At 41.8% G+C, this 11,191-nt stretch overlaps 1 long non-coding RNA gene across 2 annotated transcripts in view; it reads right to left on the bottom strand.

The window, feature by feature from the left end:
• Positions 1-8,614: 8,614 nt before the first annotated feature.
• Positions 8,615-11,191, bottom strand: part of LOC120373618 — a 35,367-nt gene continuing 32,790 nt past the window's right edge. For both annotated transcript variants that reach the window (XR_005585605.1, XR_005585604.1), the window contains 2 exons: positions 9,926-10,037; positions 8,615-8,828 (listed from right to left, as the gene is read on the bottom strand). This is a non-coding gene — a long non-coding RNA (uncharacterized LOC120373618). The remainder of the gene's footprint in view (positions 8,829-9,925; positions 10,038-11,191) is intronic.

Genomic DNA, 11,191 nt, shown 5'->3' with positions numbered 1-11,191 from the left:
GGTATGATTCAGATGTTACCATAGGGTTACATGTTTGGAGACAAGAAAACAATGAAAGAAGACACAGAGACGTTGTTTTCCTTTCCTGGGGGTTATTAGAGCAGTTGGGATAAGTAGAATGAGAGTCTGGATTAGGAAAATGCTGCAAGCAGCTGGAATTGATTTCTCTCACTATGGGTCACATTTTTAAGGGGTGTCAGTAGCAGTACAAAATACATTTAGGGTTTGTTATTCATACAGTGCTGGCAGTAAGAGCTAAGTCTGGTATAAAGACATTTTCAAAGAATTACTGGAGATCAACAAATTAACATAGCTGTTTTCGCCTCAGCAATAGCTGGATACTAAAAGCTATGGGCCAAAACTGGAAGCTTTTATAAATCCTCTCCACGTTTTGTAAGAATTGGGGTTCCAGGTATGATCAATGAGATTTTGCAAAATCAAAACCATAACCAAGACTCCTTGGTCTACCTCTGTTGAATCCTCTGACAGTGGAGAGTGTATCCTCCCTATTGAATAAACTTCATTTCGTAGGTGAGTAGGGCATCTTAAATACCATCTGGTGGGGTGGAGGTGTGAAATTCACTGTACCCGATAAATCTATTTAACTATCTATCAGTCCATCCAACCAGGTACTTCTATAGCCCTCATCACGTTATGATCTGAATATTTCTAAGATTGTTTAAATATCACTGATAGTGAAAACTTGGTAAACTACGTACATCATTCACATACTTATTTTACTGGCCGTGGGCTGGATGTAACTCCCAAGGGAGTCAATGCAAAGACTCCCATTGACTTCACTGGGTTGAGCCTTTGTTGAAAATGTTGCATGTGTTTATTTTTAGTTCCTTGTTTCCTTGGGAGATAGTTTCTTTTGTGGTGGGCTCAAACTATTCATTAGGTTTGAAAACCAAAATCTATGCACAGTTCTGTGACATGGAGAATAAACAGAAGGAGAAAAACCAAGAGAAATCATGAGAAGGGTCAAAAACCAAGACAACGGGAAACTTAAAAGTCACAAATGAAGGGGCATGGATTAACTTTATCAGAACAGATCACAGTGCTCTTAAGATCTCACCCCTGTCAACTGGTATACACTAGTGCTGCAAAACCAGTATTAATTCTATGGTCTGGCTGGTATGATCCATACACAGCCACTCCATCCTCTATGCAGATTATCTTTTCCCTGGAGCAGATATTTCCAAGGTATAGTGGTATTTAGAACTATGTCTGGGTCAGGGCATTAAAGCACTAAAACACAAAGATTGTGATCCAGTCTCCAGCCCCTACCCACACACTGAACATATGTGGAGGGCTTTCAGAGCAGCCCCTCAGGGGGTATTGTGCAGAGCCAAGATCACTAATTTCATCTTTCAAATCCCCCTTGAAGACTCACTTCTTCCAAGAAGTCCACAAATCACTGCCAGTAAGGATGTCATCATTACTTGGCATTGGAATCAGAGCTCTAAGATCTAGCCTTCCTCTGGGTCTCTCAGTGCAGTCACAGTGTCTGATCTGTGTTGTCTGTTTAGATTGTAAACTCCTTCAGGCAGGGATTGGGTTTTCCTCTGTTCTGCACAGGGCTAAGAATGTTGCTGGCACTTAAAGAATCAGAGAACTGCATCAGTGATGTTAAACTTGAAGTGGAAAAAGGGTATATATCATTTTGAAATTTACCATTGGGGGAAGAAGAAGAAAAAAGAGGCTCTGCTGGAATTTTTAAACCTCTGTTGCATCCATTTGCCAACATGTCTGATACACAAATCTATAAATTACACTGGTGCTTAGAGGTATGTTTAATATATACCCATACATAATGCATAATCAGACAGTGTCCTGCATTATAATGGTGAGGGGGGAGTTACTGATTGTCATGTTGCATGATACTCAAAGTTAAAATGAATTTGAGAATGGATTTGGAAGGCTGGAACGTGAGTTGATACAGACTGGGGCTGAGAGTATGCCCACAGTACAGTAAGCACACATTCATTTTGATGAGGGAGTGGGAAAGGATTCAACTACAAGATAAGAGTCTAATAGCTAGTGCTCGGCAAACTGAATTACAATAAAAGTCCCTTGGGAGAACTCAAGGCATCCATACAAATGTCATTTTTTCCCCAATGTTCTCCAAATATTCCATTTGGGGTGATGACCTTTTGCCACGTGTTAAACTAGAGAACCATATTTAGAGCATATTGTTCCACCTCTACAGAATCCAATGCTAAAGTGTCTTTTGAATTACCTCTGTTCTGCCTCAGGCTACACCTTATGCACTGAGAAGGGTGTTTCCTATCAGAAAACTTTACATGTGCCTGAAAATGTGGGTTAGAAATGCCGAACTCCAAAAGCAACAATTGACTACTTAACTCAATCCCATTTGATAAGGCCATTATTATTATTAACATTTATATAGCACCTAGAGGCCAACTAGCTGGGGGCATTGTGCTGGGCACTGCACAAATGGTCCCTGCCCCGAAGAACTTGCAATGTAAAAGACAAGACATAACAGACAGGTGAGACAAACAAGGGGAACAGGGTGGGAAGTGAGGTAGCAAAAATAACAGGACATGTACAATTCTTAGCTAATCAGGAGAGTAGGTTCCAAAATGCTTATTTATAAAACGGTTTTGCTGCTTCAAAGATCTATGCATCACTCCAAACATAAACCGTCACCCTACATACTATGTGCCTGTACTTACTGCTAGTGTCTCAGTAAGGTTAAGTCTTAACTAGAACATTTTATCACATTTGAACATGATTGTGAAGAGCTGAGATAGCTGACATGATGCTAACTGCAGCTGACCAAGCAGTGTGTGTGGCTGTCTGTCATATCAGATTATGACTGTTCTTCCTTGGGGCAAGAGAAGGCAAGCTCTGATCCCCTAAGTCTTGAATAATGACTAGGAAACTGATGGGATCCTCTGTCCCTTCTGCTGGAATAGCCATTGACTTCAGCAGGAGCAGGCCCAGGCCTCTTAGATGGTAAGCTCATGGAGACACGGGGCTGGGTTCCTCCCCAACCCCCATGTTTTAGAACACTGAGCAGTGTTAAATAAATGACATTAACACCACATTTTGCTTTCCATGAAAGGCAGTTTTGGGTCACAGTACAAATGAGATCTTAAATAGCTGCATTTATTAACGTTTACATGATGACATGTCTGAAGCCTAGTGGGAACTTATGTCTGTGTTTTCCATCTGTGGCAAGGCTTTTAAAGTGGTTTTTAAAAAAACAACTTTCTTTGACAGATGAATCCTCATGAGTAAAAATTAATAAAGATTAATTCAATGCTGGACCAGTCTTGATCCCTTGGGAATATAACAACATAAACAACTAGTCATCCTAAAATGTTATTCTTCTCTAGGGAATGGAGCTTTTTGTTTGTTGTAATGAAGTGTTATAATTGAACTCAGCTTTGCTGATGTGTAACTTTTCTTGAGCTGAGAAATCAAAATTTATTATGAGGCTTAATATTTGAGAAATCTTCATACCACGTAGCAAATGACTGTGACCCACGATTCTTCTCTTTGGAAAATATACATTCTCTTACTCTTTTCAATCCCTTCTCTTCCTTGAAAGTCCATTCAATGATTTTCATTAACAAAATGTATTGGGCATATGGATTTTTTTTTGCAGTTGTAATAGTGATGAGTTCTCTACCTATATGTACTGGCGCTTCTGATCTTTGCCTATTACATGATGATTTCCTTGGGAGCAATCGATATGTTGGTAGAAATGTTTAGTCATGGTGGATGCCTTAAGTTGATTTACTTTATCTCTAGGCAAGAGTGATCTTATTAAGATCTAGAAACGGAAATATGTCTTGACATTTTCCTACATCTATAAAACCAGTATCTGTGAAATCCTGATGGGCAATAAACTGGGCAAACAGTCTCTCGTAGGACTGCATTGTCTATGTTTTTCTCTGTCTGTCACCTGTTATGTTTAAATGATTTTGATGTTTATAAGTGAGAAGTTATTTGCACTGGGTAAATCCAGGCATAGGTCGGTATCTGTGCCAGCCCTCCTCGGTCTAGTTCTTATCGGAGACAGTCAATCATGCCACATTGTGCATTGATTTCATGGCACAGACAAATAGGTACCCAAAAGAAACCAAAAAACACCTATTCACAATTTGATCCTAGGGCTAATGATGTTTGTGAAGTGCTCAGATACCAAGGAAATTGGAGCAATTTAAGTACCTAGACAGATAGAGGCTTGTAGAGATAACAGGTTCTGGGCTAGATCAGGGCACCTACTCTCCCTTGATATCTGCTGGAAATCTTGGAGGACAATCTTTGTAAATGTAACCCTTCTGTCCATCTGAGTTGGCACAAGCAACAAGGGCTGGGTTCAGTATCTAGGGGTTCCGTTTCAGTAATACAATGCAAAACTGGCTCGAGCCCCCACCTAGTGACCTGGGACAATTACATACCACCTCCCACCCCCTCTAGCGCCTCTAGGAGGCAATACTTCCCCTCTTGCAAGCATGGAGTCTGAGTGTAGCAAAATCCTTTTAATAAAGGAGGGAAACAATGCGGCATTATGTTGGGGAAACACCAAAAACAGGATTCATAACACAAACCAGGAGCAAAAGACCCACCCCTGAGTAAGTTTGTCAGTGTCCTTTTCCCCTCAGGGTCCTAAGTCCGGCAACCCCAAAATCACCCAAAAGTCCAACAACCCAAAAGTATGTAATACATAGGTTGAGATAAGAGTGTCTGTATATCTGGTGTGATGGAGCAAGGCTGGATGGCTACAGGAAAGTACTCAGGAACAGGTATGTTAGCCCCAGGCTAAGCAAATCCCTAGTACCATGGGAACCAAAATCCTGTTTTTTTCATTGGTTGTCCCACGTAATTAGTTAGTATCCCAGATCTGTGGATCCTCCCCTTGGGCTGGGGGGAGGTCCTTTAGCAGTGGGCGGGCGAAGTATCCACTTCCTGGATACTAATAGGACCATGGGAACCAAAATGGCAGTTGCTCCAGGGTAATCAGGGCACCTGGGGCCAATTAAGAACTTTCTAGAAGGCACCGGAGAGAGAGCTACATTGATTGGAGCACTTGCAGCCAATCAGGGCACCTGGTATAAAAAGGGGAGCTCACTCCAGTCAAGGAGGAGGAGTCAGAAAGTGCATATGAGGAGCTGGGAGCCAGAGACACAAGGAACTAAGAGGGGGGTACTACTGGAGGATTGAGGAAACACCATACAATCAAGCAGTATCAGACACCAGGAGGATCCTATGGTGAGGATAAAGAAGGTGTTTGAAGGAGGCTATGGGGAAGTAGCCCAGGGAGCTGTAGCGGTCAAGCAGCGGTTACAAGTAGCACTATAGAGACTGCTGCAATTCACAGGGCCCTGGGCTGGAACCCGGAGTAGAGGGCAGGCCTGGGTTCCCCCCAAGCCTTGCTACTCCTAATCTGACATAGGAGGAGTTGATCCAGACTGTGGGTTTCATCCAAGGGGAAGACCACTGAGGGGAGGAAATCCGCCAATAAGCGCAGGACCTACTAAATGAGAGGAGGAACTTTGTCACACTGGGTATAGTGCTTAGATTACCCGCAGAGTTTGTTTTTAAAAGTCATAATATGTACTTAGTGCATAATCAGCAATAACCCAAATTAAGGTGAATAAATTTAACAATACAGTTTAGATATTAGAATCCAAATACTTGGGTACATCACTCATGAAAAGCTATACAGGGAGTTGGTTGTAGAAAGCGAATATAGCAATGAGAGTACATTGTCCCTCAGTAATTGAGCATTTACGGTAGATTGTATTTTCCAAATGGACAATCCATGAGGAAAGTATTTCAGTTACTTTCCCGACAGCACTTCTCATCGGCACTCCAGCTCATCCCTCCTGGTATTGCCAATGTCCAGTGATGTGTTGTATGTAGATGTCCCTCGACCACCTGATGGTGTCCAACACCATGAGTTGCTGCATCAGCCAAGGGTAGCGCTGACCGATTCCGCATTCTCTCAACACTCACTTGTTACCATATTGCAATACCACTTAGTGCCAGCTTGCATAGGAAGAAGACACCCTCGAAGTAGCAAATGTTGTGGAGCCCCACCCAAAGCCCAAGGCTTATTCGCTCAAAGTAAAGATCAGTTCCCTAGTTCAAATTCAAGTCCACTGGAACTAGAACCTCCCCCATAGTCTAGAATGACTAGAAGATCATTCCACTTATTTTTTCTCTCTTCCTCTAAATCCCAGACTGAATGCAGGTGTGGTGCCTACCCAGGTAATTATCTCAAGGAGGATCATGAGACATCAGTCCTCATTTCCATTTGCATTAGGGCTCCTTTACACTGGTCTAGCAGCTGTGTAAATAGACTTTAGTGCAAATAAGATTCAGACCCTCTTTCACCAAGTATTCCCAGCCTATCTAGTTTCCTTCATGCCAAACTAAACTAAACTAAAATGAGAATAAATAAAAGCCCACCTGTTATCTTATTTATAGCCACTTTACACCATCCCTTGCTCCAAAGGGCACAACTACCCTCTTTATACAACAGGAAAGGTTGAAAGGAATGTATCCTTTAAAGCTATTTTTCCTTCATTATCTGGATTACAACAGTGCATCTGCCTCCTATACAGAAACCCAGGAGCATCCAGGGAAGGAAGGCAACATCTGTCCTCCACAATAAACCCTCCCATCTGGCATGATGACCCAATTCACATTCCAGGCCCATAGTTCTCATCTTGGTTTTCCCCAGTCATAAAATGTCTTGTGATGCTGAGTAACAAACATAATCTGGAGGTTATACACAGATGAGCCGGTTTAAAACTGCTATCCCTCATTCCAAGAGTTACACGTACCACAAGTTATGCACTGTTACTTGAGTGGCGTTCCAAGGAACACAGTGGCATGTTTTGAAGCAAGCATGTTTTTAAACCATGCACACCCATTAGCCACTATTTTTGTGATCCTTCCTGGGATGGGGTCAACTCCAAAACTTAATAAATTCTGGCTAATTTGTTCTGTTTCCTTATCTGATTTTGTTTCCCAGCCATCTTGAAACAAAACTTTCTAGCTACTTATTTAACTTGCAATATTAAAACCCTAATCACATCTAGCCAGTAACTCTGTGATGTATTCTGACATCAGCTGATAAATAACAGCCAGACCTCCTAACGGGTAGAAACAGAAGTCAACAAGCTTTGATCTCCTCTGAGAGCACATTTGAAATAAAGGAAAGATCCTCCTGTCTTCTCCACTTCTAACTAGACCTTTGTGCAATTGCCAGAGCCACCGACCTTCCAGAAAATGACTGACTTCCTCTTGAGCGTGACAATGCTACTGCTAAATTGACTACATGGGTTGTTGCATAGCAACAAGAGGCATTTCCTCCCTTGAGAACTGAATTTTTACTTTTGTGCATTGCTCTCTGCCCCTGCCATTTTGGAATGATAAAGACCAGAGTCAAACCAGTTGTCTCCTGTAGCAATACTGAGCCATCAAGATAAGCCCACCAGGGTTATTTTTAAGCACCTGATAGCAGATTTTCCAAGGCATCCTAAGCACAAAACTACCATCACAACTGTCAGCTACAGTAGCAGTCTTGGCAGAGAACGAATGGGCCATGAAAGCTGAACTCCCCACTCATACGTAGAGGTGGGTGGTTGGTTTCAGAGGGGTAGCCGTGTTAGTCTGTATCATCAAAAATAACGAGGAGTCTTTGTGGCACCTTAGAGACTAACAAATGTATTTGAGCATAAGCTTTCAGATGCATGGAGTGGAAACTATAGTAGGCAGGTATAAATATACAGCACATGAAAAGATGGGAGGTGCCTTACCAAGTGTGGGGTCAGTGCTAACGAGGCCAATTCAATTACTGTGGATGTGGCCCATTTCCAACAGTTGACAAGAAGGGGTGAATATCAACAGAGCGAAATTATTTTTTTTCCAGCAATGCCCCTCTGCCATCCATGTACATTGGCCAAACTGGACAGTCTCTATGCAAAAGAATAAATGGACACAAATCAGACATCAAGAATTGTAACATTCAAAAACCAGTAGGAGAGCACTTCAATCTCCCTGGATACTCAATAACAGACTTAAAAGTGGCCATTCTTCAACAAAAAAACTTCAAAACCAGACTTCAATGAGAAACTACAGAACTGGAATTAATTTGCAACCTTGACACCATCAAATTAGCCCTGAATAAAGACTGGGAGTGGCTGGATCACTACAAAAAATAGTTTTCCCTCTGTTGATACTCACACCTTCTTGTCAACTGTTGGGAATGGGACTCATCCACCATGATTGAATTGGCCTTGTTAGCACTACAAAAAGTAATTTCCCCTCTGTTGTCCTTTGTATCCAGGTTCAAGAACTCAAAGTCATGTAGCCTGTAATCAAAGGAAAGGCCTAACGCTCCTGGTCTATCACAATTTGGCTTAGGGCTGGTGGGGACCTGAATCACCCGACTCAGTCAACCCAGGCCTACATCAGCTGTTACAGTATCATTCCAGTACAACACTCACTTAAAAAAAATAAAAGCCATCAACACTTTGATCCACCCATGCACTCCCCCGTCCATTCCGGTGGTTTGAATTTGTTTTGCTTTCCCCTTGTAGTCAGACTCAGTGTTTTGAAGCACACAGATGTTATTTTAATCAGAAAACAAAAAAAAATGCAGATGGCAATTCACATCAGTTTCTTGGCCCAGACTTGAATCTTTGGTCTGCAGCTGACATTTCCCTGAGTAATTCCTTCTTCAGGATTGGGTTTTCAGACTGATAACTGTTGCATTTTGCACACATGCAAAGCTGATCACACACCGACAGGAGAATACTTCATTTCGGTAGTAGGGTTTCCTTTGGGACACAGTGACAGACAGATTTTTTAGGAATTAGGAGCCTTTCATAAAACACACACTAAAGAATTCCTTTTCCAAGACAGGTTTTCTAAAGGGCTAGGAGAAGAACGGACTGCAGCCCCAGTTGAAAGCTATAGTCAAACAGCAGTACTTTCAGTTTGGGAAACAGATTAATTAACTGGAGATGGATGGTCTTGTGATCAATGCACCAGACAGAGACTCAAAAGCTTCCAGCTCTGCCACAGACTCTTCCAGGATATGTCTACATTGCAATTAAAAACCCACAACTGACTTGGGCTCACAGGGCTCAGGCTAATGATCTGTTTAACTGCAGTGTACACATCCAGGCTCGGGCTGGAACCCAGGCTGTAGGACCCAGTGAGGTGGGAGGTTGCCAGAGCTCAGGTTGAGCCCAAGCCGGAATGTCTACACCACAATTAAACAGTCCCTTAGCACAAGCCCAAGTCAGCTGGCATGGGCCAGCCAAAGGTGTCTAATTGCAGTGTAGATGTACCCCTCATGACTTTGGGCAAATCATTTAGGACCTGATCTAAAGCCCACTGAAATGACTACAATTGACTTCAGTGAGCTTTGGATCTCTAGTTCTCAAGTCCCCGTGTGTAAAATGGGAGGGATAATCCTGATTTTCTTCCGGCCTTTTGTCTGTCTTCAGCTCTGCTGCAAGCTCTTCTGGGCAGGAGCGCTCTCTTGCCATGGTTATGTACAGTGCCTAGCACAGTGAAGTTCTGATCTTGGTTGGGACTGCTCAGTGCTATGGTTATAAAAATGATGGTGTAACAGAGAAAGCACTCAGAGAAAGGCCTAAGCAATCTGTTCTAAGGTGAATTCATGCTTTAAGGAATAATAGTTCCTTGATAAGACGTATTTAAAAGTCTTTTTTGAATTTGATTAACAAATAGATATGCAATACAAATACATACAGGGACTAGTTCACTTTTCCTATGGACAGGAAGTTTGCTATGTCTGGTACTCTTCATATTTCATGGCTGGAGTCACTTACAGCCCTGTCCTGCTTCCTTGACAGCCAGGTTAAAATTCAAAAAACTTTTGTTGCAGTTTGCAAATGCAATATACCTTCCAGCTCATTTGTAAGAGATCTTCAACTAAAGCACCATGGACAATGTTGCTCCTTAGGGACTCTGGTAATTTCCTACCTGGCAACGCTGCACTCAGTCAAGTGTTTAATCTGTAATACAATAAATATCACATTTTGGGACAGATCAATAATTTATTTTTCGCTGTCGCAGTCCTGAATATTTGGCGGGGGGGATTGTCCTTTTAAGCTTAAAACATCTTTTTTTTAAAAAGACTGAATAAAAACTGCTTCTTCTGCCTCCTTCCCCCAGTATATACACTACCCAGTTATTCAGGGATTTGTTTTATTTCCTGGGCTCAATGTACCATTTTTAATGCTGATGTGTTAACATAATGGGGCACAATACGTCATTGAGCGGAGGCAAGAGCCCAGAAAATTAAGGAAAAGGGGTCTTCTGAAATCTGTAGTCCTCCCTGCCCTTAATAGGTTTAGATTATTTCTTGTTAAAATACCTGCGTATCTCTTCTGTGTGTTTTACAGCATCCAACCCCCTGCATGCTTAACACATAACCTCTATTAAATAAACTTAAAAGTTTCAGGTAAGGGCCCAGTGTTGATACTTCTCTGTATACAGTTCAAAAGATACACTTCTCTGTGATGTTTCACGTACCCATCCCACCATTTGAGTACAGAAAAAAATAGTCCCCCATCCCACACTAGGGTAGTGTCACATCATCATTTTATAAAGACCCAATAACAGTGACAAATATACCATGTGCAGAATTTCCCTATCTAAAATGCTTGAGTATACTGGGGTGGTTCTGACGTATAAGATGACGACTCAATCTTTAGTATTTACATAGGTGAGACTGCAAAGAATTGTAAACAATATTTTAAAAATCTCAAGTGTTTGAGGAGGATGCAAAGCTACATTCCAGGTACAGTGTCACAAAAATCCCAGAAGGACAGAAAAAAGCTTAAGTGCCACTGATTGACATACTGTGACGCTACCTTACAGACAGACTGTGCTGCTGCTAAATGACTGTCCTTGACTGCCCTTTAAGGATTCAATTAATAGGCCTGTAAAGTTTAGTAATCCTCTTGGTTTTGGTGGGTGGGTTTTTCTGGTGCTAACTGAATAGATACTCACCTCCGGGAATTCTCTGACAGCAACGAGTCGGTTCAAACCAATACTCAACAATTTACAGTCATTACTGTTTTTGAAGGGGTCTTAGTACTACAGTCACTTCTTGAGCAACTCTCCAACATCCACAAAACTCTGAATAATGATTGGAAATAATAAG

This window comes from Mauremys reevesii, linkage group 10 (genome assembly GCF_016161935.1).
Source record: "Mauremys reevesii isolate NIE-2019 linkage group 10, ASM1616193v1, whole genome shotgun sequence".
In the NCBI taxonomy this organism is placed as follows: Eukaryota; Metazoa; Chordata; order Testudines; family Geoemydidae; genus Mauremys; species Mauremys reevesii.
This window is presented reverse-complemented; position numbering and strand designations above follow the sequence as displayed.